Source organism: Numida meleagris, chromosome 4, assembly GCF_002078875.1.
Source record: "Numida meleagris isolate 19003 breed g44 Domestic line chromosome 4, NumMel1.0, whole genome shotgun sequence".
Lineage (NCBI taxonomy): Eukaryota > Metazoa > Chordata > Aves > Galliformes > Numididae > Numida > Numida meleagris.
Window position 1 is genome coordinate 25576208 of NC_034412.1, and position 27195 is coordinate 25603402.

At 35.9% G+C, this 27195-nt stretch overlaps 1 long non-coding RNA gene across 15 annotated transcripts in view; it reads left to right on the plus strand.

The window, feature by feature from the left end:
• The window catches only part of LOC110397308, a 297352-nt gene that overhangs the window by 145985 nt on the left and 124172 nt on the right, over window positions 1-27195 (plus strand). The window contains exon 1 of one of the 15 annotated variants that reach the window (XR_002437693.1): window positions 869-1056. The exons of the other annotated variants lie outside the window; for them this stretch is intronic. This is a non-coding gene — a long non-coding RNA (uncharacterized LOC110397308). Of the gene's footprint in view, window positions 1-868; window positions 1057-27195 lie in introns of those variants that run through there. 15 annotated transcript variants of the gene reach the window in all.

The following is a 27195-nucleotide window of genomic DNA, read 5'->3' on the forward strand; positions in this document are numbered from 1 at the left end:
GTTCAGCTTCCTCTAGAAACTGCTTTACGCTGCTGTACAACAGTGTGCTCACTGGTGTCTGTACAGAGTGTCTCCAATAGCCTCAGAAGGAGTTTAACTCATAGGCAAAACAGGGTTGCTATTAAGTATTTCCTCACCCCCTACTGTGAGAGCAGCTTCCTTGCAGATATCAGAGCTGCACACCTCTGTACACAGGTTCAAGCAGGTGAGATTGATACAAGAATATGGAGGGCTCATGCCTGATGTCTAAGCTGATTTTCAGAAATGTGCCTGGCAAGTGGAACAGCAAAGTAGTTGGAGAATTGTATTGTATGTCATTTAGAAAATGATGTTATGATTTATTGACCTGAGAGAGATTTAAAAAAGGGAAGAAAAGAGAAGGATTCTAATTTATTTATTTTTTAAAGTAGGTTGTGTCATAGAATGATGGAATCTTTTGAGTTGGAAGGGTCTCTTAAAGGTCACCTACAGCTGGATCAGGTTGCTCAGAGCCCCATCCAGCCTGGCCTTGACTGTCTCCAGGGATGGGGCACTCACCACCTCTCTGGGCACCCTGCGCCAGTGCCTCACCACCGTTATTGTAATAACAAACAAACAAACAAGAAAACACCTTGTATCCTGTCTAAGTCTCCCCTCTTTTAGTTTGAAACCATTTCCCCTTGTCCTGTCACAACAGATCCTGCTAAAGAGTCTGTCCTCTTCTTTCTTATAGCCCCCGTTTAGATATTGAAAGGCCGCTCTGAGGTCTCCCTGGAGCCTTCTCCAGGCTGAACAGCCCCAGCTCTTTCAGCCTGTCTTCATAGGAGGGGTATTCCATCCCTGGGATCATTTTTGTTGTCCTCCTCTGTATGTGCTCCAACAGGTCCACATCTCTCCTGTACTGAGGACTCCACATCTGGACACAGTACTCCAGGTGAGGCCTCACCAGCGCAGAGTAGAAGGGGGATTGTCACAACCCAGGTGCAAGACTTTGCATTTGGATTTGTTGAACTACATGAGGCTCTTCTAAAAGGGAAGATTTTAGATGTCCAGCTGTCTTATATCTGGCATAATATGGTAAGTAAAATATGTTGTGTTTTACCTATGTTTTGCTGAGGATTGTCTTAGTTCCCACAAAAAGTGGGGTAAGGGTTAAGAGTGAGTAATGAGCAGTACGGAGGTATTGTTTCCAAACTAAATAGACAGCATGATGATAAAGGGAACAATTCCAGTGCTGCTAGTGAGTCTAAGAATACCCCTTGAAATGCATATTTATGGATGTAAATGAAACAGCCATCACTGTCTCTGATTAGGTACAAGGCACTGAACAAACAGAGAATTAAAAGTGAAGACAAATAGTCTTTATATTACATAATGTCTTTAAAAAAATTGGCAAAACTATACTACTATAGAATGGAAACATCAAGAGAAATACTAGTTCCATAGCAATTTACTGGAAAATTCCTAAAAGAAAAACAATTCCTTTGCATAGAACGTTTGATGCTAGTGCCATAAGAATTTTCTTAGCTATGGAGTTTCCAGTGAGGTAACTCTCTAAAATCTTTCCTTCCAGTTACATCACAAACAACCCAAATATGGCTGAAGGAGATTATCTGAATTTTATTAATAGCTCTTGGTAGTACTCAGAGGAGAGCAATGATAAATCTCAGGACTAAGCAATCATGGCTGCACAGAATTATGGAAGAAGTCAGAAGATAGTTAGAGGTAGGATGCAGAATAAAATTACTTCTCAGGGTGATTATTGTTTTTTAAGCATTCAGTGTATGCCTAAAGCCTGCTCTGATTTTTGTGGTTTGGTAGGTATTACATAGCACATTAATGTTAGTTTAAGAATAATGAAGACATTTGACATTGTCCAAATTAAGTGGAAAATGTATCGTGCTATAAGTAATGAGCTGTCTGAGTTATTTTTAACTCAGTTTATTAAGAAAAGATTGGAACAAACCACAGCAATAAATCTTTAGGCTACATGCATCCCAGATTGATTTGCATTCAAGGTCATGACAAAGTTCAGCAAAAATGGAGACCTCAGCAGTACAGCTCTCCACATATTATTGATTACTGTGCTTCTTTCCTTTTTAGGTAGTTCTAAAGTCTATCGATGATTTTTATATCGTGCTAGAATATGATGTCAGGAACAATGTGTTCTTGTCAATGTTTTTCGTCCATTATTGTTTAGATGCCCATTTGTAGCTTTCTTGTTTAAGTGGAAAACATGCAATATTGAGCTTTACAACAAATCTATAAAAATCAAGGTAACCACTAAATCAAAAGAATATTATTTCTGTGGATTCATTCATTCACACCTCTTGATCTTATACATCCAACTAAAATGCCTCATAGAGAGCCTTTCCTTCTGCGTCAGGAATCATTAAAAAATAAAGCAACAAGATTTATTTTTTTGTCATTTAGGACCTGTCTCTGACCACTGCACATCTTCACTACACTCAAACACTGTCAGTGATCCACTTTCAGTGACAAAAGTAAAGTACATAAAATAGGCTCCCCGATGCTAATCATCTTAAATTTCTCCATTGATTTTATTAATTTTATGTAGAGACAAGCATCCTACCTTGTTCATTTAATTTAGGGTTTGAAGTTAATCAGTTAGACATTTAGATTCGCACCGAGCAGTAGTTATTGGCCATAGCACCAAAACGGATAGTTTAATTTACGGGTGATTTTAGATGTCTTAATTTTATATCTTTTTATGGTTCCATCAGAGGATAAATGGCAACAATTTAGTTGTACTGAAAAATAAAATCAGCTATACAGGGTCACTGGTAAAATCGAGAGTGAATTTCAAGGTTTTCTGAAGCACAATTATCTTACTTTTAGGAGTGCAACTGTTATATCTATAAAAAAATCTAATTGTTTTCCGTTCAGTTGTTCTATGATAACTATCCCATCGGTGGCTGATTTTCTGTCTGTTTTTCTCTCTGGAGTGCATAACTGTAGCCCCTTAATTCACCAGTACAGCTTCCCTTGTGTGATAGCTACACTGTGTCTTATTTTATTTTGTTTTTGTATCTGGCTGAATGCTCCTGTTGCTTCTTTACATCTATGAGACTGTCATCCTTGAATAACAAGGTGAGAGAGGATGACAGAATTATTCCGATCAGGTCAGAGAATCATTTCCATCATGGGAGATGAACCAGTAATGCAGAGAGATCATTATATGTATATCAAAAATTATTGTATATTTTTATATAAATATCTTTGTAAAGGAATCTCAGGAGGTACCCTTATTAATGCTACCACTACTAAAAACTTTGCTAAGAGAACTAAATCATTAAAACATCACTGTTTATGAAATCTGTCCTAATGTATTCTCCACCTTAGATAACTGACCAGAGGATGCAGGCCAGTATATAAGGCTAAATTAACTTGACTTATTTCAAAGATGCTGCTACAAAAACATAACAAAGCCGAAGAAATCAAAGCAAGAAGCAAGCTATGAAAGAATAGTAAATGTTTTTTAAAACAGGTAATAGAGAAGGATATTTTTTTTTCCTAGAAAATATTGAGCAAGGAGGAAAAAACAAAATAAAATCTAATAGTGGCCAGTTAAAAAAAATGCCCAGTGTTTTTATTTCTTCATTTTTATTCAGTCAAGCCCTTGTACTTGTCATGTAAAGTAAATGCTAATCCCAACGTATTTCATTTCACTCTTTCCAACGATTTTACTTTAAGAGAAAACTCTCATAAGTCTCTCAGTGAGTTTCCCTCACTGCAGTGCCAAAAAGCAATAACATACATAACATGGATGAAGATGTGGTGTGTTGAATGAATCTGTTTCTGAATTATGTGTATGTGTGTGTGTAATTGCTTTCCTTCATAAACACTGATGATATACTTTACACATGAAACATTTTCTTGCCAAACATTAGTGTTTTGCTGAAATTAGAATTACCCAGAAAAAATGATACTTTTTTGCAGGAAATTTCCATTTAGTTCTAGGTCAGGTCAAGTTTAATCTTCATATTGTCTGAATCACTTTCGTCTTTTATGCTTCTTTCATTATATGGAAAATGGGTAAGTCTGAGGCACCACAAAGAATGTGCTCACTTAGGTCCTGCCTCTGTATTTGGATGAGCATGAATGATTACTAACCATTCCCATGCTTCAGTTTCCTTGCACAGAAGAATCAGAAGCATGAAGTCCTCAAACTGGATCACTGATGAACCAGACGTGTAGTAACAAGCATCTTTTCTCTAAGCAGCCTTATCATCTTTTACCTTTTCATGTTGAGATTTGAAAAATGAGCAGCATAGGCACTGAGGATTAATATGTCACCACATATAAACATGACCTCACGTGACTTAAATATCACATATTTGGATAGAAATAACAATGAAGATAGCCTTAGGAATATTTGTGTCAGCTTGAAAAGATAGGGTCCCTGGGGAGCGTTTCTGCTGCTGTCATCACTGCTTTCTCTGCTATCTACATGGAAGATATCTCAAGTATGTATGTGTTTTGTAGTTATGTCTCCATTTTTTCTATAACCAAAGGCTATTCCTATCTGTATTTGGCATCTTACTTTATTCTAGAGTGCCTCATAATGGTTCACCTCCCTTTCTTCCTTCTCTACTGGTGATGTAAATGATTTTCCTGTAAAAAGGAGGAAAGAGGCTGGCTATGTATATTTCCATTGCACTATATGCTTGCTAATATGTTTTCTGGAAACAACACTACCAACTTTAGAAGCTAATAAACCAAACTGGAACTAAGGTGGTACTATACAGAGACAAATTGGAAGTCTTAATATGTGTAATTTGGATAAACTAGTCAGGGATAATTTAGAGATGACTGTACTTTGAGTTATTGCAGCTATAACAAACTAGCCACTTAGTATACTAAGTCATAGCTCTGCAACACCACACTGTGTGGGCAAAAAAAACCCTTGTTGCTCTATAAGAGCGAACAATATTCTTTTGGAGATGTGAATTTAAAGTAGTATTTGATTAAGTCAATTAATTTCCCCTTGTTTAACAACTTAACTATCACTCATAAGCTGAAGGATATATTTAACTCTTTTTTAAAATCAATTTTTATGTCAGCTTAAGTATATGGAATTAAATGCATTGACAGAAGACTAGGGGTCTTACGGGTGCATTCATTTATTCCTCATTGTTCTCTGTTTCATCAGACAGAAGGGAAATGCCATCATGATTAGATTTATTTAATAATTTAAGAGCATCTCAGAGCTAAGGCAAAATAAATGGGAATAAGTTGAAGATGTAGGTGAAAAACATAACAACCCAATAAGCTTCCTACTGCTACTTCTTTGAAGGGACTGAGCACTTGAAGTGTATCATTTTTACCATTAAAAGCCTCTAGACATCTTCCATACTGCTTTTGTGCAACTTGAGATTTTCCACAGGCACTTAGCTTTTGTCTACTAACTAAACCTACTCAGTCAGAATCCAGATGCACTAGTTCTATATTTATATATGTGTATATACACACATAAAACATTCATTTGAATAAACTTTTTCATTTGTATAAACTCTCTTGTAGCAGAGACTGGGTACAGAGCTTTTCCTTCACATCTGAGATAGTCACATCCAGTAATGTTCAATCTTGCTCCAGCATTGAACTATAGCAAACCTTGAACTCTGCTTTATCAAGAGCTACTGAGAACAAACCCCACAGGCTCGCTTCTAGGATGTCCTTGTGAAAAGGAGGGGTTTCAGTTATCTGATACTGAAAAAGAGTTTGAACTCAGATCTCCTTGTGCATGTGTTCAAACTGGAACAACTGAAATGGACACCATTGCTATCTTTCTCTTTCAATGACCAGAGCACCTAAAATCTAATGGTATCTAAATAATGCTTATATTCTTCATTCATCTGAAAGATTATCAGATGAGGCTTTTGATATGTACATATGTGTGTATGTGTGTATGTATATGTATATATATATGTATTTTCCCCAAGTGAATAGAAGAATATGGTTGCAGTGCTATGTAGGACTGAGATTTCCAACACGTCTGTGGTCTGTTCGGCTAGACCAACTCTCTGCCTTGCACAGTGACTGTTTTTGTTCACAGTATAAGGTTCTTAGTTTTCCTTGTGCCCTACAGGTGCTCAGGAAAGGAAAAGCAGAAGCAATGCATAAAACTTAATTTGGGCAGTTAGAGATTATAGAGAGCTGGTAATCACAACATATACTGGTTTAAAGACAGTGAGCATATTAGATACGACAGGCATGCTTGAAGTATATGCATTTTTGCCTGCATTTGCAATCAGACATATCTACTGTGAAATTTTACAGAAGTTTACAATTTGCTTCCTTCTTTCAAACCACTGCTTTGATTATTAATAGATACAAGGAACAAGAGATTATCTAGATAAATTGATGAAAAGGAAAGAGGGATCTGCATGGAGTCTTATGCATCGTTTACAAAATTTTGGAGGAATGCATTTCATGGGAGAGGAATCTGAAAAGGACACCCTCTTGAAAAGCAATAGAAAACAAAATTTCAAGAAGATGATTTACTGAACCAAAGGCACTTGAGGAACAGTATCCACATTTGGGGTAGCATTAGCTATGAAGAGATAATTAGCAACGTGGATACTAACATTTTTTCTATGAAATGTAGGAGACAGAAGTAGAACTGGAGAAATAGTACGTGGAAGAAGGAAGCTTCTCACGGTAGCTATAAACTGAACATTGAAGGACTTCAAAATTATAAAGAAGATCTGTTGATAACTACAAGGCAAGTGGGTAGGAGGTTTATGCATCCTTAGTGTGACAAGAAAGAGTAAGAAAGAAGACCAAAAAGAAATAAAGAGGGAGGAGACATGAATGAGAGAAGAATCAGGAAATGCATGGGATTGGAGGGAAGAAGATATGAAGGTGGAGAATAGGAGATTATAGCTTTCATATGTCTGATGCTTTAGGGATAATTCTTTGACAGATTAGAAGAGAGCAAGCTGTGTAGAGCTGGAAAGTGTTTACTTGATTTTACCACTTTTCTCTTAGAACAAGTGAGCTGTGTCCAATATCACACTATAAAAGGAAGCAGGAGAATGAGATGCTTAGTAGTAATATTGTTCCAGCTAACAATACTACTCCTCCATTCCCAGATGCTTCTTGTCCTTCTTGTCATCTTCTTCAATGGAAGAAATAAAAAAAAGGGTTTGCACTTTTTTAAAGCTATTCTGCTTTTCTTCTTTATCCTTTTTTTTTTTTTTTTGACACGTATGCTCTCATATAACACCACTCACATACCCCTCATATCTAACTCTAGCCGACCCTTTATTCGGATTAATGAGTTTCCTTCTTGAATATCAGTGAGAGAATAAAGATGAGACCTCATTAAAATCCTGGCAGTCAGAGATTTAACTCTGATTGCCAGCTCTGGTTTGCCATTGCAGAGAACTTTGTACTCTAATTTGAGACAATGGATGGATGATATCTGTGGTCTTCCGGGTAATAAGACACACGAAAATCTGTACATTCTGAACTATTAATTTTCAGAGGGTTGGCAATTTGGTAAAAGGAGAGTGGATTCTCATATAACGGAAAAGCCACAACCTAGATGAAAAGGACAGACTCTGGTTAAATGAAGTTCCTGCTCCTATGCTTTCAGACTTTTAAGTAGAATAACTACACTCTCTCTATAATAATGTTTCTGCGTATTTTTTGATATGAAGAAAGCTTTTTCTTCACTTTTGTTTGAAAAATGCTTATGTTGTTTAAAATAACATTGATCAGAAAAAATCAGAAACCAAAACAGCCCGAGAAATCTAGCAGGTACTAATTTAACTCACATGATTAATCTTTGGGAATCAAAACAAAATTAAGTCATATGGTGGAAAACATAAAGGAAGCTGTAAGAGGTGATACTTCCCACATCATTTGTATTTCAAATCCAAAATACTGCCAACCATTGAGACCTAGCTTGTTGTCAGAATATCAGAATGAAGAGTTTCTACTTCTCTGAGATTTTACGTTCAGTATATTTCTTATTTTCATACATCTTTTTTTTTTTCTTATTTTATGTAGTACAGATAGTACATATAGATTAGAGAATGTTTTCCTGTTATGAGTTAGATTAAGGTTATTAAGGTTATTTAAAGATATAGAAATGCTTTACCAACACAGCTTTCCTCCTGAGCTGTGTTCCAGAGAAACAAAGAAATGCTGCTGCTGCCAGTATGGCTACCATCGCTGCTGAATTCAGTGCTACCAGCAGCTCTAAAAGCCATTTTAGAGAACAGAGTGGCTGAAGGAAGTGTAAGACAGAATGTACAATTTTGGAAACAAGTCCTCTGGCAGCAAACTGAGATCACAGAGTGTAAGAAAGTCAAAGATATTTTACATCATCAGTCACAGAAAAGAAATTAGCATGGAAGTCATCAGCAAGAGAGGATTGTGATTAAACAGCAAGATGAGAAATGGCAATCTCAAAACTGGAAATGAGAAAATCCTAAAATACATACATAAAACAACTTATCACGAAATGCTATAGTGTGAAAATTCAGCTAACCCTTACACACTTTCAGTAGTTACAGTAATGCTGTAGGTAGTTCTAAGAACTCAGTGGGGCAAAGGACATTTTCTCCTCTAGGCATCACTCTTCCGAGATGCAAGTAGAGGTGGAATTGAAGCCAGACTTCAGTTCTCCTGCTACAGTGTTTTTTTGGCTCCAGTATCTCTGTGGTGCACTACACTTGCTTCAAGCCCTGGGTCATTACTGTGAGTTTAAGAGTTGATGGTTTTAGGGCAGAGACTCTTCTGAAAAAAGTCACTTGGCAAACAAGAGCGCACCTGTGTGATATAACCTGTGTGGTGCTGGGAAGGGAAATGTTTTCACTGTGCCTTCAGCACAGAAATATTACAGACAGAAATTTGTGTCTCAGTCTCAGTTTACCTGTGGTTAGAGACAGCTTTATATCTGATTTATATGAATTATATATATATATATAAATATATATATTTGAGTTGATTCTGAGGTTGAGATGGTATCCCCAAAGGGCTCATATTAGTAGCCTTATCTGGACTGCTCCAAAGCCTATATGTTTTTTGTGGTTTGGTTTTGTTTTTACTGTTGAATGCTCCGAATACAGCTTAGCCTACACTCTGTATGGTCCCTTAATTTGCAGCGTACCAGGAATGCTTTCTTCAGATCTCTCCGTAAGGAAGGGCCAGCATTTGGCCAAAATTTGCCCTGTCAAGTGAATATAAATATATAAAACCACTGCACAGAAATAAAACCTTGAACAAAACACAACTATGAAAAATAGAAGGAAAGCGTGCAGTGACTACTGCTAAAACTGAGGCTAAGATCGCCCACGTCTCAATAGCAAACACACAATAAATGTATTATAGTGAGGTATTCTGAAATACATGACACACATTTATTCTACAAGAAAACTGTTATGATTAATACATAATGCATATGGTCTTCTAAGCCCAAGAAATAGGCATGGAGTAAGTTAGATTTATAGTTTAATAGTTCTTTGCAGGACTTATAACTATGTATATTTGAAAAGTGTACACTGTGCTATCTCTACCAACTACCAACAAGAAGAACCAAAGAGATGTTTCAATTCAAAGGACATTTCTGTTATTTATTTAAAACTTCACTTGTAATTGTGAAAAATAGCTTCAGTACAACTAGTAGCATTTTATGTAACCAGGTGAATAGAGTGTTTCATCATCTGGGAAGTACAGATATCTGCACTAAGTAAAAAATAAATTACATAAAAAATTACTCTGCCTTTAATAAAAAGAAAAGTAAAAAAAAAAGCATTTTGGAAGGTCAGTATGCAAAATAAATGCATGACTTTAAGGCTATAGTATGAAAAATGGGCAGCTGCAAATGTGTGTGCGGAAATTTAGATAAGAAATTGGAAGCATACTTAAGGAATTTTTAAGGCTGAACTGTAGTTTTTTGCCTTTTACGTCTAAATGTTTTAGCATTTCTGTTCTGCACTGATATTATTCATATACTTTATTATTAACCAAAACTTCCTAGAAGGCTGGAGCTCCAATTTACTGAGATTTTTGCTGTGTTATAGCCCTTCACACTCAGTTTTGTGCAAAAATAATATTTCATTTTGGAGATTGACTACAAAACATGAGTATCTGTAAAACCAAGAGCTAAATATGTGTGTGATATGATAACTCTGGGAATTAAGGGAAAACACGAATTATTGCCAACCAAAAATCATGTTCCAGAAAGCAAAATAATTCATTTCAAAAAAAAAAAAAAAAAGAAAAAAAAGAAAACAAAAGAAAAAAGAAAAAAAAAGAAAAAAGAAAAATACAAATTGCAGGTCCTGAGCATCTAAAAAAAACTATGTGTTCTTTTTCTTTATGCCTTGTTTAAGCATAATCAATACTAAATTACAGTGAAATTCTTCCTGGCATATTTAAACTTGTGTGTATGAAAACATATAATTGTTTTGTTAATGGTCTTTGTTCAGGCCACATTTATTTTCTGTTTTTGTGGGCGTGCTTACATTCATTTTTCTTAAATTTTATTTGTGCAATCTCATTTTTTCAGTGAAAGATTTTGCAGCAATGAAATATTGTGTTACCATAGCAGTGATGATCTCAGAGTAGCAAAAATTATCTTGCTGAATTTCACCATTAGGTTGAGGTTCCAGCATCCCTACCTTTCGCTCAATTGATTTTCCTGTTTCATATGACAATCATATATGAGCAAAAATTGTTATTTTTATTCTTATGACAGCGAGCCCACTGGCTTACAGCTTATGTAAACATACTTCACATGAAGATGAAATGTGAGACTGCATGTGAAAATAAAATAAATCATTATTCCAATTTCCATGAAAAGCATAGGGTGTTACTGTTTTCCAATTTATACTTCAACAACCGAAGAATCAATATGCTAAGACTAAATCAGCTGTATACATGTAAAATTAGCATGAGAGAAAGCGATGTTTTGGCAAAATCTTATCATCTCTGCATGACAGCTGCCAGTATATTTTATACACATTGGATCCTTATAATATTTTGTAAAAATTCATGTGCAATGAGTATGCACATGTTCTGGCAAGTAGGGAACTTTGGACACAACCTCTGAAGCACCCAGCAGTTAATACTAAATAACAAGGGTTTTACTATGCTGCAAAGATAGCATATGTGCAAGTATGTGACTTCCTTAGCATAAAGTGATGAGATAATGCAGCATGCCGATATTCCATTGTGTAAAATGGCATGCTATGGCTTCTTTTCATTAGTAAACCCCTCGTGTCAGCAAGTAATTCGCTGATCTTGGACCTGGCCTTTGAACTTGTGGACCAAATTTTGTATCAGAAGATTCCTACAGGAATCTATTAGTGCTCCAGCTTAAGCTCCAACTCAAGCTGGATTTCAAGTTCGTGTGGAAATCACTAGATGCAAGATGAATATTATGCCTCAGTGAAAAAAAAAAGTCATAATCACGGTAGGGAGAAAAATTTTGCCTAGTTGGTTGGCTTTCTGGTTTCAAATGTTTGATTTCAAGTGTCACTTATTGACAGCTATTCAGAAGTTCCTCAGAAGATTTTTAATATCTGCAGAAGTCTCTAAATAGTGAGGTTTCTGAGGCTGCCCACTGTTTCTCTTCACTTGAAAGCCATATCCCCTTTTTTACAACCAAAGAACTGTAAGTATATTACTGACATCAGGTTAAGAAAAGATGAGTTCCCTCAGATCTCCCTTGAGCAGGACCATTCCTGCAGTAGAGCTAATCTGAATTTAAAACCCATGACTTGCTATCTCTGAGGAATTTTCAGAAGTCAACCTCTTTTTGTGTTTCTTCAGGTGTTCAGTAGCACAACTGTGAAAGCAATGTTGTGGTTTCATTCTTAATTCCAGCTTCAGATATTTCAGTCTTTTCTTGTGGATGACAAGAAAAGGATAAAAGATCTTGGATTCTTTGACTAGAGTTGGCGTGTATTACAAAACCATTTCATGTAATCCTGATGTGTTTGCTTTGGAAGACAGATTGGCATCTCTATTCTTTTGAAGTTTCCTGTATTTTTATATTCCTGCATGTCTGTGTTCTGTTGTATTTTTCTGTGCTCCATAACATAAAAATCAATATTGAAAAGGCAGCGTTTTTGGTTTTTTTTTTTGATGATTTACAAAACACAGCTGATTAGCCTTGTAAAGTCTGAGAGCTATGCTAAATACTTCCCAAACTCCATCCTCCATTTTTCTATATTTGATTTGTACGGTGTTTAATACTTCCTTGAATGACAGGTGTTTGTAGGATTTCTCAAACGGCTTACTATACTGACCTTTATAAAATGATCACAGAATTGCCTGTGCCACATTTCTTTCCACTATGGCAAGGGAATGTGCTTTAAACCTCTGCTGAAAGACGATTGTTTAATCTGCAATGCATCTGAAGGTAATTACATTGAAAAATAAATTTTATTTCTGGGATAATGCTACAGTAGGAGTTCTACATTTATAGTTGTATACCATGCTGGTACAGCTCATCTCAGTAGCAGCTCAAAAATGAGCATTTATAATCCAGGAAAGATATCTTAAAAGATCAAATACTAATAGGTGCCCACCAAGCAGATCAGTTACCAGATATCTGCAGTTACAATCATGAGCTATTCCATTAATCAATAATAGTGTATCTTCTGAAAGCAGATACTAGCTTCTTATTCAACACAGGTACACCAAAATGATGGTAAACTCATGGATATACAGTGTATAAAGTAAAGCGATTTATTATTCATGTAATTACACCAAGAACATTTTTTCAATTGAAACAAATTTTACATAAATGAGGAGAGTTTTCTATAAATATTAGAGCTGATCATTCATCATTTAGTGCAATTAAATCACCAGTGTATCTTTTTTCATTTTTTCCTTGCAAACTGTTCAGCACAGTGATAGAATTTTACAAGGAATTAAGCAAATACTTTCTGAAAAAATTCAGTTTCTATGTTGCAGATGAGCAATTAACTTCCTTTTTTTTATATGATGTCATATATCATGTGCTATTATTTTTCTTATTATTCTTTATATAAGAACAAACATAAAAAATATAATTTCAATAGCAAATAAAACTTCATTTTTTAAAAAAGTATTCTATAATTTGTGAAACTTTAAAGATTATTTTTCCTAATAAATCAGTAGTCATTTTTAAACTAAGAACTGATAGGTAGGGATACGACTGAGCTTGTGTATATTTCTTAGTCTGTGCATGGATTTAAAATGTTTGAAATGCTTCAAAATTTGGACATGTCAGCACTGCTTTCTTGCATCACCCATCTGGTTAATGTCTCTCTGCCTTCTCTGGCATCAGAGTATTAGCATGACAAGTTATGTGTATGATGTATTTTTAAGGTGATCTAGAATTCCTTTTGAAACCAATGATGACTAAGCCTGCTGAGTTTTTCTGAATTTAAAGTGTATGTCTTGCTGAAGGGTTATGGGAATGACCTGAATGTTGCAAAGATTGATTTTTATAAATTACATGGGGAGCACAAGATTTCTTTACAAACTCTCAGAGGAAAGATGGAAGTTTTCTCCTTGCAAAATAATATCAAAGAAATTCTTCTATGCTTCTGTTGTGCTATGAGATATGACTTGGATACGGTATTGGTTCGTTTAGCAAATTTGATGAGAAGTGAAAATGAAAAGGCATGAACATGCAAATAATTTCATACTTGTACTGTTTCTTAATTCTTGCTTAATTAGCTATGGGTCAGAAGCACTGCTTCTGAAAAAAGTACTGAAGGATTTTAAATTTACCAAGATGATACGTAAGCAATGGTTATGAGAAAGATACTGGAAGTAAGGAGTCTAGTTTGCTCCCTTGACAGACCCATAGTTTCTTATGAATTTTCAAAGAGGAATTTTTATTCAACTCTTGTTCTTTCATAAAGCTTCAAAAAATGCCCAGGAGTTACACACTTCAATATCCAGTTTATTACACTCCAAAGATGCCTATGCAGTCAAAAAGGGAATATTCTCTATTTAAAGAACTCATAATTTCAGGTCCTTTTCTAAAATTCTCCAATAAATTTCCCCCCAAAAAATGAAAAAACATATTTTTCATTAAGAAATAAATATATATTTTTTTCAAAGGAGTAAGTTCAGAAATACAAAGATAATAGATGCTGAAAATCTGCAGTTCCTCAGGGATACTTGATTATCATTTTTCCATTCACTGTTCTTCATTTCAGAAAAAAATAATGATTTTTCAACTCTTCCAGAAAGATATTTGATTTACATGCCTCTTCTTGTATTGTTAGAAGAGCTAAAGATTTGCTTCTGAAAAGACTTCTTGTTAATTGTAAGAGAAGCACTAGCTAGGAAAGTAGGTTAAAATTGCGTTGCTAGGGAACAGAAATGCATCCTAGCAACTGTTACTGAAAATTAAAATTGTGTGTTATAAAGACAGCTTCAATCCACAGCAATTTAGTTGGCTAATATTGTTTTCTTAAAGATTATTAGTTTTGTGTTCATTTGCTATTTTATTAGAAAAATAGTATTTTTTATTTATAGTTGTCTGAGAAATGTAAAGTCATTTTTTGCCCTTTATAGTGTTTCGTAGTGTGCTGATAGCATGCTTGGTGTTGGGTTGAACCAGAACTGTAAATTTTAGAGATCCACATTCCTCATTTACAGGCAGGACTCACCTGTAAGAAAGACTCCCATACATATAGGTGTAGGTAAGCAGTGCCCTAGGAGAGCATGTCATGGTTTTATGATTTTTAGTTATTGGTATTCCACATCATAACATCATGTAGTGTATGTATCTAGTTCTCAGAAGAGAAGGACTACTGCATTCCCCAGGGGACTTTGCTCTTCTGTTACCGTTTTCCGGTCAGAGGGAAAGATAAAAACTCACAGATCACAAGACCTTGTTCGTTTTCTGCCCGTCTCTCGTCCTGGCAGCATCACTCCCCAGCTGTCTTATCGTTGGTATTAGAGTAAGGCCTACCTTGATTTTTGGACATTCTCTCTCATTGTATTGGATTTATCAGCTTCAATTGTAATTATATTGTATTATAGTGTGTTGTTTTGCATTCCGATATCTTATTTAGTAAATTAGTTTATTTCTCCTCAGATTGTTACCACTGTTTTGTGTTTAGGCCCATCTCCCTACACTTCTTCCCTTTTCCCTTTCCCGGGGCATGGGTCCATGGGTCCCCCACCCCATTTGTCACGGAGCCAGGCCAAACACCCGTAAGCCGTTGACAGAGCATTAGTTTTAATGAATGGTTTTTTTATGTTCAGAGACTGAAAATCTGTGGGATGAACTGCGTAGATATGATCCCAAACTATTTTTAGGAAAAGAATAACTAGAATTAAAATAAAAAGGAACCCACTCTTTGTTTGGCAGCACTTCCATTCCCTTTCTTGACTCTCATTCTTTCATATTCTTTTTCGTGCTGGTGTCATTTTTTGTGATGTTTCTTCTCATGTCCTTAGTACCTCTTCTCTTCTTTCAAACCTTTTCTCTCTCCTTTTTCCACTTTTTATTTGGTCACTCTTCTTCTTGTTTTGCCAGATGTTGCCTTCTTGTACCTTCTCTTTTCTTTTACTCTCCCTTCTTCTCTGAACCGCTTGGTTATATTCATTTCACCCAGTGAACTTTTGCTTTGGAAAAAAGGGCATTAATTTCATGACATAGAACTTTATGATTCATTTTGGCATTGCTGATTACCTTCAAAGCACGCAGGCTTTTATTAGTGACAGCCGAATGGCAGAGTAAAGCCCTCTGTTTTTTGCAGTGTATAGACTGGTACTATGCAAGCTCAGGACCATTTGGTTTTCATCTATACGCATTCTACATCAAACGTCTATGTATGCATAGACACAGAAATATATTCATAGCATGTTGTTTCAGATTTGTGTGTATATTCTTCTGTGTGTGTATATAATGTTGTCTTAGTCCTTACCGATTTGCCAAGATAAATACTGCTATAGGAACAATATAAAATATGCCAACATTCAAAGCTGAAATAGGTTCCAGCTTGTGTTGTCTTTCTGTATGACATATTTGAGTTAATCTTGGAGCAGTAGAAAATAATTAAGCATGTAAAACTGGCCGTGAAGTTATTATGGTATGAAGTGCTGTCTCTTGCTAGTGAAGGTCTGCTAAGGAGTAGGAACTCTGAGGGGGGCTTAGATGTTGAAAATGAAATAAGGCACAACAGATGAAGTGAAGGCAATCAGGTGTGATAGAATTTACTTTTTATACCAATCTCAGGAAAACTACCAATGTCTACAGGTGAATGTTACTCAGCAGCACCTTCTGAGAGATTTTGGTTGGGACACCATCCACTTGGATTTATGGGGAAAGAGCAAGAATGAATCAGGAAATTGTGAAGAATCAGTCAGTTCTTATAGGTGTATCAAGAGGAAGACTAGAAATTCAAAATGAAGGAATCATTTCTATGTTGTGGATTGAAGGACTGGAGTACCATAAAAAATAACTGTCTAGAAGTGCAGAGATCATAAGTTATCCACTGGCGATTTTTATGCACTTCCTTCTTCAAAAACTTAGAGAAATAACAGTTTTCAAATTGAGGGTAAACAGTAGATTATCTGTATCCATATGGACAAGAGATGTGGTTTCCCTCTTATTTGTTATAGTTCTACAACCTGGATATGTTTGCTAAGGCACATCTCAAGTACACAGGCCTTGGGCATTTAAAAGACTGTAGATCAGAATGAACAGTTCAAAATCTGTAAAGCAGTAGACAAAAGATGCACAAGTTCTACCTCTGTAGTTCCATTTATGCCTTGGGAATATCTCATATGCAAAAGGAGCTGCTATATCCTGTGAAATGGTCACCGGTGAATTCACTTAATGTGTAGCCCTGTGAAAAATATATAATTTAGTGGTTCTTGCCTGTTCTATGAAGGACACAAGTACACGAGTCATAAAAATACACACTTGTTCATGTACACATACACTTAAAGGAAACCACAGGCAATAAGCTCATTTGTCTATTACAGTATTAATTTTATGACAACCAATGGTAAAAAGGCTGCTAAAATCTATTTGCCTAAACCTGCAATTAAACAGAATTTGGAAGACTAGTTGCTGTAGTGTTGACTTCACACTCCCACATCATTGAAGTGTATTTTTGACCTCGGTTTAATCAAAGGAATGGGATTTTTTTTCTGCTTAATTTGGACCAGATATTTTGTGTACTGTTCAATATTTTTGTAGAAATTCTTTGCTTCATTGAGATCAAATTTGTTTGTTCCCTTTGTAATGGACATGTAATAGAACCAATGGCTACAGGTTAAGAACAAGAAAATGTTATGTGGGAGAATACTTAAAGGATGTGTTTCTAGGTAAAACAGCAGAAGATTATGGATAATATAAAGTTATTCCTTACAGTGATAACATTTTAGAGTTTTTTTTCTGTGTGAAAGTTTTCTTAAACTGCATGACCTCCTAAAACCTTTCTTAACGATGACATACTTAAAACTGAACAGATTTTGATGTGATCCACAACTGCATTTTAATAATAAAGCATATGCTCTTCTGTTTAAGAAGAATAGAAGTGTAATGTAAATGTCTTGTATCCCTCCCGCTCGTCCCTTTGATGAAATAGATTTAAAAGATCACATTCCCAGAAAGAAGAGGACCAAAAATGCTGAATATAGTTTTTGGGCTGAATATAGTTTTTGAAGCTTACCTAAAGCTTCAAAGCTAAAGCTACCTTGAAGCTTACCTTCAGTTGATTACTGAAGCTTCCTACAAATATTTAATGAGGTTCATTAATCAGGTAGGGTTTTAAGTGACCTCTGCTGTTTCCAGATTAGCAAACAGAAATGATGGGGTTTTTAACATGCTTGTATAACCCAAAGACTGATATTGAGGAGCTTCATACATGCTTACCTGTGGGAAAATAAGATTTCAGAAGCTGTAAATCTCAGACAATGCTATGAATGTCTGACTCCAGTTTATTTATCCAAATTCAGTAGAATTATAGTCTGAATACCTGTAAATACAACTGTAGTTGGAAAAGAAAATGTATAATAGATAATTGTGTCCAACTGTAATGACACAGGATACAAGACAGCAGGTACTGGGTTTTTGAAAATATGTGTGATAAAGCTTAGTTCACCTTAATAAAAACAAAGGAACTGAAGACTTTTTAGGGAACACAAATTGGTAGAAGTCACTGGAAGCAAGATAGCTATCCCTGAACCTGGGGCCATGCCACAGGCTACCTTAGCATCCTGAGTACACTCTTTTTAGAAGCATGTGTTCCTCTTTCATGCTAGATTCACGGGCATTGAAGTAACATATCCATCTTATGTCTACATTTATTTATTGATGTGTTTTAAGCCTCTCTTCAATACTCCCTTGAACTCCAGCAGAAGTAAAGCTGGTATGCACACTAACCATGAGTGCATGTCAGTTCCATCAACCGTGGCTTGAGTGCATGTCAGTTCTATCAACAACCCACTGTGTGCAGACTTGCAGTATGGATATGTTATATAGGCTCCCTTAATCAAGGCAAACTCTGCCCAGAAATAACTATGTACAGTAGATGCTAAGTTAGTAAAGGACTATCACAAAGACGTGATAAAGTGAAAAAGAGTATAGTCCTTGTAAATACAGCTAAAGCCTCAATAAGCTTAGAGATAATGAAAAGTAATCAGCACTGTGACAGGATTCTTTATTAACAGATAACTAAATCTCATAGCCTGCTGAATATGGGTGTTCAGTTAGATGAAATTAGATCTCAGCAGTGTGAACTGATCTCCCATTTAAAAAATTGGTTTGGTAATCTCACTCAGGTCCTCAAAAGATTTCGCTTTGCATTACCAAACCGCTTAATTGCTTGTCAAAAGTTGGTAAAAGTAATAATGTGCAATGTATCAGGATGGTCTGTAGCTCAGGATAAAGTGAAACAGCTCTACTGAAAAATGTGTTAGCATAGACTAAGTTCTATCTACAATATTCTGGTTATCTTCTCCTTCATTAACAACAAAGACTGATCTCATGTGGTTTTCTCTTTTTATATGTATATTTTTGTGTGTTTTAGAGAATGGGATATGCAGGGGAGGGTGAATTAGTTGGAAGTGCAAGATCAGTTAGAGGTGATTTGTCTATTTTCCACTGCATTTATTTCCACATCTTCTTGTTTTCAGCAGTATTGTCATTTATTTTAGTTTAAAATAAGCATCTTACGTTTCATGTATTCAAAGGTATGTTGTTCAGGGAGCTCAACATAAAATAGACAGTCATAAATAATTGCTCTGTGGAAGTCAGACAGCGTCACCTAAGTCTCAAAGCACAGCTGAGAAGGCAGCATACTTAATGAAACCTTAACAGATCCAGAAATGTGGTTGACATGAACAAACTATCATGATTAAATTAAGGATTGTTTCCAGTCCAAAAACCCAAATTAACTACAGCAAAAACAATCCTAATGGCTCCAGCGCACTAAGCAGGATTAAAGAAAATGTGTGCTAAAGCTGACAGCGATCACTGATCAAAACTTCAGTCTTTTTAGCCCTAAGGTTACTGAGTCAGATTTCATCACTGTAATCCTTAAGATATAAAATAGGAATTGAACTTGTGGGGTGATGCAAGCTGGCTATGAAATTAGGAGGCCTTGGCTCACAAAATATGAAAAGTTGGCATACTCAATGGAAATGATGTTCAAAGTAGTTCACAGTAAGAATGAGAAAAGCAGCTTGTACTGCTCTGGAAGAATAAACAGCAGTTCTCTTTTTGCAGCACTAATATTCCGCACATTAATAAGTATTAGGGAAAAGAAAGTATATGTTAAAGTAGGAATAAAAATAGTTGATCCTTTGAAGTTTCTAAAAGTTAAAAAGGCTATTAAGAAACTTATGTGTAAAATTTAAAAACGTTTCTGTGAAGAAATAATTATGAAGGAAATGTTACACCACTTTTTTCATCATCTTTTCAAGAAAAAAAATCTAACTAGCTACATGAAATAGTATATTTTCCTAACAAACAAACAAACAAACAACTAGTAAGAAAGATTCAAATCCTTGAGAAGGATTTGAGTAAATAATGAAAAAATAAACATGTTTACATTATCTTTCCATTTGCTACTCTGCCAGCATCTTCACTGTTCTATGTGTTTGCCTCTTGAACTTTTCAGTAAAAATAAACAAACAAAAAAAAAAGGCAGTAAAGAAAAGAGAAGAATGTATAGCAAAGGATTTTATGTTAGGCACGATAAAGAAGCATGGTGAGAAACTGCCTCAGAACAAGCATGCAACATGATATGCATTGCAAGTGGTGATGAAGCACTTCCATGAACTTCTATCCAAGATATCTTAAGAATGGATTGGATAACTGGAGTAGAGAGCGGGAGTATGCTACAGGTCTGGTTGTTGCAGAGGCTAGAGCATGGTTTTGGGCTGCTGTTGTGCATGTGCAAGAGCCTTATTACCAGCCTTAAGGATATCATTACTTCCCTTTCCTCTTCCACACTCCACCACTGGCATCTGCAGCAGGCATATGTATTTGGCAGCTAAAGCATGAAAACATTGTTCTGCCTTTTTGGTCAGGCATGTGTATTCAGCTGCTAATGACTCCACATGGGAAGGAGGTTTCAAAATGGAGACCTGTGAGGTTAAGAAGTGTGAGCAACTAACACCTGAGCTGAAAGGAAGAAAATGGAGAAGAGTTGGCCTCTGGAAAGGGAAGGTAGCAGCCCGAGCACTCGACAAACAGGTCCCTGACTGAGAATTAATTTAATACCCTTTCAGTTCTGAACCTTGATGATCTGTGTATACTCACTATTAAGATGTCGTTATTTCTGGCTAAGCTCACCCTGCCATCTACTTTGGAAAACAGTTTTCTAAAAGTGTTCAATTTCTTGAAATAAATTTAGTAAATTTCCAGTGCTAGAAATTTGCTCATTTCTGGCACTTCTACCTAGGTGAAATACTAACATGGAACTGGAAGAATGGATCTCTCATGAACATTTTGTCTCTCTCATCAAAGATGATTTATATGTAAATATATACTGTAGTATATATTTATTTACATACAAACATATGCAGACTCACACAGAAAACTTAGAAGTCTTAGGAAAAAAAAGTAAAAATGTAATGATAAACATAATCTTCATGAACAATATCTGTACAGAACATTATAATCTCCAAATGAAAGATGTAGTCATGAAAAAGAAGCAGAGCTTGTGCAGCATATATTTTACATTGCTAAAGGGAGTAAATAAGAACATTAAGAATCAACTGACATGTATGTAGAAAGATACTGTGAAATGGCAGGCCTATTTGATCATCATTCAGGGATGATTTATGCTAGAAAGTGCCCTGTGACTAAAGGAACTTCAGAATATGCGGGGAAAACACTGCCAGGAGTAATCACATTTTGAGAAAAGCTAGTAGTAAGACAGTTCATTTCTTTTCTGAACAGCAACAGCAACAAAATAATCAATAGAAAGCATGCATTTTCTGAGTTATATTGAATGCAGTACCTTTAGAAACAAGTGTGGGAAGAGAATGTTACTCACCAGCACATCCATGATCTTACTGATAGTCATAGGTAATGAGCAATCCATGCCTTCATTTCTCTTCTCTAAGGCGTACATTTATTGTGCTAATTACCCTTGTTCCAATTAGCCTGTCCTGTTCTGCTTTGATTAGATGTAATGACTGGTTAAACTTAATGATGATTATCAGATGTTGATTTAAAATGTTTTAAGGTAAAGCTACCAGATTGAAAGCGTTGTTCAGTACATAGCAGCCTAGTGTAATATTTCTTCCTGCATTTTCACACCTTGATGTAAACTGTTCAATGAAAAGTTCCAGACAATAAAGCACTCTGTGTGTTTGGAGAGGGAAAATCATAGTAGTAGGCTTCATTTGCATAGGCTGCCTGCTCGCAGTTGAAGAATTTTAGCCTGACCTGGAGGCTGTGAGGGCATCTCCTTTTACCAGAGTAAAGGGAAAGAATAGATTTGATGATGAGGTTAGGTGCCAACCTGAGATTCTGTTCAGTTGTCCTAGTTTTCTCTTTGCTCCCTAGCTGAGGATTCATTTGAAGACAGAAAGCAAACATGGCATGAGATAACTTTGGGAGCTATGTACAGCTGGAAGCCATTAAAAAGAGCTGTATGTGGTTTCATGGGCCCTGCTTCCATACTTATCTCTGTAATAAAGTTAAGCCTGTGGTAAGAGAGTGATGCTACTAGCTGGGATTAAGCAAGAACACTTTGGGAAGCAGAAGTAGACCATTACAGAGTTACTACAAGTTCCGTTGTGTGCTGGACCGATTTAGATATTGACATTAGAGGATAGACTTAATATTATGAAAATGTTGCCATTGAGATATTCCCTCTGGTGTCTGAGAACTGTAAGAGTTCTCAGAAGGAGTTAACAAGTGTGTCTATGCTATGATGATTTTTTTCCCAAAAACATACTCTGGTGAGCTGTTGTGGGTTGTTCCGGTAGGAAATTAACCTTCCCTTTAAATTTTTATGTGAAAATAAACACCAGAGTCTTTTTTTTTTTTTTTCCCTAGGAACTTAATCCAGCAGAAGCATGCAGACTAGACTGGTTATGTAAAAGACTGTGTTTTTTGCTTTTTTTTTTTTTTTCTTTTACCACTGTATTTAGTCTGGTAGATCTGGTGGCACGAAGTGTTATCCTTTGATGTAACTATGGACAGAAATTTTCTGCATTAGCTCTCATTTGCTGAATAACTGAAAGAGTTTAATCCCATATATGAGGTCTTTAGGTAAAGTACTTAAGCTTGCACTTAAATCTATGCAAAATGCATTGTTCTTCTGTTTTGTTTTTTTCTGGAAAAAAAAAAAACCACTACTGGTTATTGACATTGTTCAGGCATTTATAGCCATTTTCTGCTTCATTTTCTATCCTGAATTTGAATCTGAATGAGTTCATTCTCCAAATTTCCATAAAATACTATGATATTGTGCAGTGAGTAGAGATCAGAAATGTGAAGCTTGCCAAGGGATATTGTTTTGGATAAAAATTTATTGGCAAAAATTCTGCCTGTTGTTACAAGAACTTGTAACTTTTGGACATTACCTTCTATCTCTACCCTATTTGTTTACATGAAAATAATGATTGTAGGTTATTTTAAAGAATTAGTAAAATTAAGGAAATAGGCAAAAGACAGTCTAAAAGCATTTAAGAAGGAAACAGTGCAAAGGAATATCAACAGAAACAAAGCAGGAAAAGAGAAAGCCTCAAAGATGTGCAAGCGTTATTTAGAAAAAGCCAAAAAGAGTGTAATTAAAACTATTTGAATTAACAAATCCAAAATTCAGTGCTGTAGGGGCTGCTATGAAGAAAACGAACTTCATCCTGGCCAGACTCAGTACAGCTAGATAGTTTCTTGTTATTAGTTTTCATATCATTTCTTTCTGTGCTTTCATAATTTCTTTCATGCTTAGAAACTAATCGCTTTTTCTCCAGCATCTTTCTAGGTACAGATATTAGAGTGGTATGCTAATAATTTCCTTGGGGAACCTTGTTAGTGTTGCTATTTTTATCCTGAAAAGGTCTGCCATATGGAATATGGGAGTTCAGATCATAAATCTCTGCTCTATCTGATACAAAAACAAAGATTTCTGATGCTAACTGCCTAAATCCTAGAGGAAAACTTGTTAATTGTTTCCATGATTATCTAAGTTCTTTGCTTTCAGCCATACGCTTGACTCTCAATCTGAACTATCCTTCTGAGAATTTTTAATTTCAGAGTCATCGTGCTCCCCCCAAAAGGCTGTATTTTGAAGAATCAGAATTTCTTGATGTTTAACCAAGAATTCCAGACAAGTTCTAACCTTTTTCCAGCCTCACCCATTTTTTTTTGTTGATTATAACCTGCCTACAATCACATTACAAATATGTGAACAAGGGTATGCCTACACTGACAGGTGCAGGTAGATCTGAGTGCACTTTGGTTGTGCTGGCCAAAGAAAGGCAGAGGCATCCAAATATAAGGCAGAAATTCCAGCTACCTTAGTACCATCCTTTGCATAGGCTAATACGACAGCTCTGAGCTCTAAGTTCTGTAGTTCACCAGTTGGAAGAATTTTTCCGACTCTTAATCCTTGAGGAAGAAAAATGTGTTGCTTTTCAAACTTAGTCTTTGAAGTCCTGTCCTAGGTTTACAAAATGGAAAGACCTTGCTGAAGCCAGAGTTGCATAGCAGCTACAGCTAACCACAAGGATTAAAGTGGTCATACTAATGTATGTCATATACCTGTTTCACTGCCTCAAAATCAGTTGTATAAATGGCAGAAAATTGAAATGTTTCATGAGATAAATAGAATTTTTTCCTTCCCTCAGCTATCATTTTGATTTTTAATCTCCCTAATCATTACATAGTATAGATTAATTTCCATTTTCTGAGGCACAATACTACATAGAACATGGTAATTGTAAATGAGTTCTCCACCATCCTCTGTTTGCAAAATTCATCTTTACTTCTTCTCTCAGTGAGCATAATACCTTCAGTAATGGTTTTTTGCATCTCTTCAAAATAGTCACCAAACTGGGGAAAATGACATTACTGCCTATCTGCTTGATGTCTGTGTTGAATATTGGAAATGAGCGACTGTTTTCATCACTTACATTTTGGCTTAAATTAACTCCACCCCCACTGATATTAATTGGTGGATAAAGGCAGGTTTCAGTTGAAACAAGACTTTAAGTTCCAAAGCAATTTAGGAAACACATGTGCACATGTACTGAATATAATCGCCTTCTCACAGCATAGGAAACGATGGTAGAAACAACAGTGTGTTGTTCATAACTGTAGTTAGCAAAAAGGTAGAGAATATTTTTCATAATTCTATATGCCTCTGTAGGGAAAATTGTTGTTTTAATTTCTGTTTTGATAAGTTTGAACTCAGTCCTAGTGTGTGCCTTAGGAAATGATGCCAAATGAATGAGTTGTCTTGGAACTTCTGAGACACAGAAATAAGATGATGGTCAATAAAAGCAAGAGGTTACCGGATTATGGACTTGAAAAATTTAGATTAATGTTGAAATTGTTCTGAAGCACACTCTGGCACTAACTTACAACATAATTGCTCGAGGATCACAAGAAATGCTTTGCATTACTTCCATAGGAACTTAGGATATTCTTCCGAAACTATATTTGAATGTTAGTGCATAATATTTTACAGTTTTTCTGACTCTCAACCTTAAAGAGGAGTTCCAGATACTTCAACAATCTTTTTGAAGATCAAAGAAGCAACTTTTTATTGAAAACTAATAAATATTTTGGATTGTATTCATAATTCTGATTTAGTACCAGTTAAAGCAGAAACCTAGTTTTTCTCTGAGATAATATACTTTTATGATATGTATGATTAATGGTTGTATTACACGGTTTATCACAGGCTTGAGCGCCAGTAAAATATTATTCTTGGCAGATGTCAGTTTCAGTGAAATCTGAACCACAGTTTACACAAGTTCTCATAAGAAACTCATATATTCATCCGTGGAAAGCCAGAAATTAGGCCAGCAATGGCCCGTTCAAATATACAGAATAGTTAGGAGTGTGATCTCCTGCCGTGGCACTGCCTACCTGCTGCTTACTCTCCAGTCACAGAAACAGGTCTAGCACAGCCTCTTCATATTTGCCACTTTAATGTGTGCTTGACCGCAAACAGGCACATATGCATGTACACAGGGGAACAGGAGCTTTGAGAGTGTTTCCTATGAAGGAAGAGGTCATATTTTAAACTGGCAGATAAAATCCCTAAATTTTGTAACTCTATAGCCTCTGTATTTGTGAATGAAATGGTTGTTTCAATAGCTAAACTGAATACTCAGATACATTGAGTACATTTACCGCTTTCCTGAGGTACAGAGTAGAGCAGGGGGAGTTTATTAATGGAGTAAGGGATTCTGGTTGCCAGCAGCAATGGAAGAGAATGAGTATTTAGGTGGAGGAAGAGGCATTAATTAGATATGGCTTTTTTGTTGTTGCAGTATGTATTGTGTCTGACTGAATTTCTGACATCTTTGCTCTTTCCATTTGATCTCACTGTTCAGATGAGTAATATTCCAAGGTCTAATCAGGTTTTAAATTCAGAAGTAAAAGAGATTTGTTGCAGAAGCGCTCACAATCAGAAGCCAGCATTTTCCAGATTGGTATGGTGCATCTGTTCTAACTTCTAGTTATAAATAGTATTATCTTGTGATTTTATGAACAGTGGAGTATACTAAGGAACATGTGGAAATGCATTTGCTATGCCGCAGGGTGCTATTAACAATCTGCACAGATATGTTTTCTCTGATGCATCCACAAACTCCATCAGCAACTTTTTTTCCTCTTGCAGTTTTGAGGAGGTCTTTCTGGAATATTTGGAAGACAGTATTTGCTAGACATAGATAATCAAAGATGCCATGCATTGTCAGTCTATACTGAAGTACAAAAGTACCCTTTGAAGTTCTTCAAGCATGCCCAGATAGGAACTATGAAACCTATGAAATGTCTGAACATTAAAGCCATATTGTAGTGGCTTTTTCTGATTTGCTGTGCTCATGTAAAGTTGTCAAAATTATAATACTTCTGTGCTAAATCTGCTGCTCTGGGTGGCCCTGCTGCAGCCGCAGCTGGGCCTGATGGAAACTGCAACCTCAGCCGTCCTGGGTTTCTCTGGACCTCCACTTTTGATCACTGTCAATGAGAGAATATAGACTAGGTAGATCTTTGGTGTGACTCTTGTCATCTTGTGAGTGTTTTGTGCCTTATTTTTCCTTGCGTGGAGTTGTATTCCATAACAGTTTTGAAGACTATAAGCTGGGGGGACTGTGCATTTATTTTCCAAATGCCTAGTATGAAGGGAGACAAGCCTGTGGTAGCTCATAGGTGCTGCCGCGTAAAAATAGCAATTATATGATTAATAATAGACACTTCATGACTTTCCACTTAGAGGTTTTATTTATCAAGGTTTTATTTATCATTCTAAGGGAATAAAACAGAACTTCCAGGAAAGCAGAAGGAATGAGATTCAAGGGAAACCTTGGGCATTAAATCAATGTTGAAAAAAACTGTTTGATCTTTTGGAAGTTGATTGAATCTAGGAGATTTGAGATCCACCCCCAGCACCTCCATCTACATACCAATTTTAATACTGTAATTTTAGTAAACCAAGGTTCCTCAAACAGATCATGATTTGCTAGTGTTCTGTGCATAATCTGCAATGGATGTGGTTCTTGTTGTTGTTGTTTTTTCAA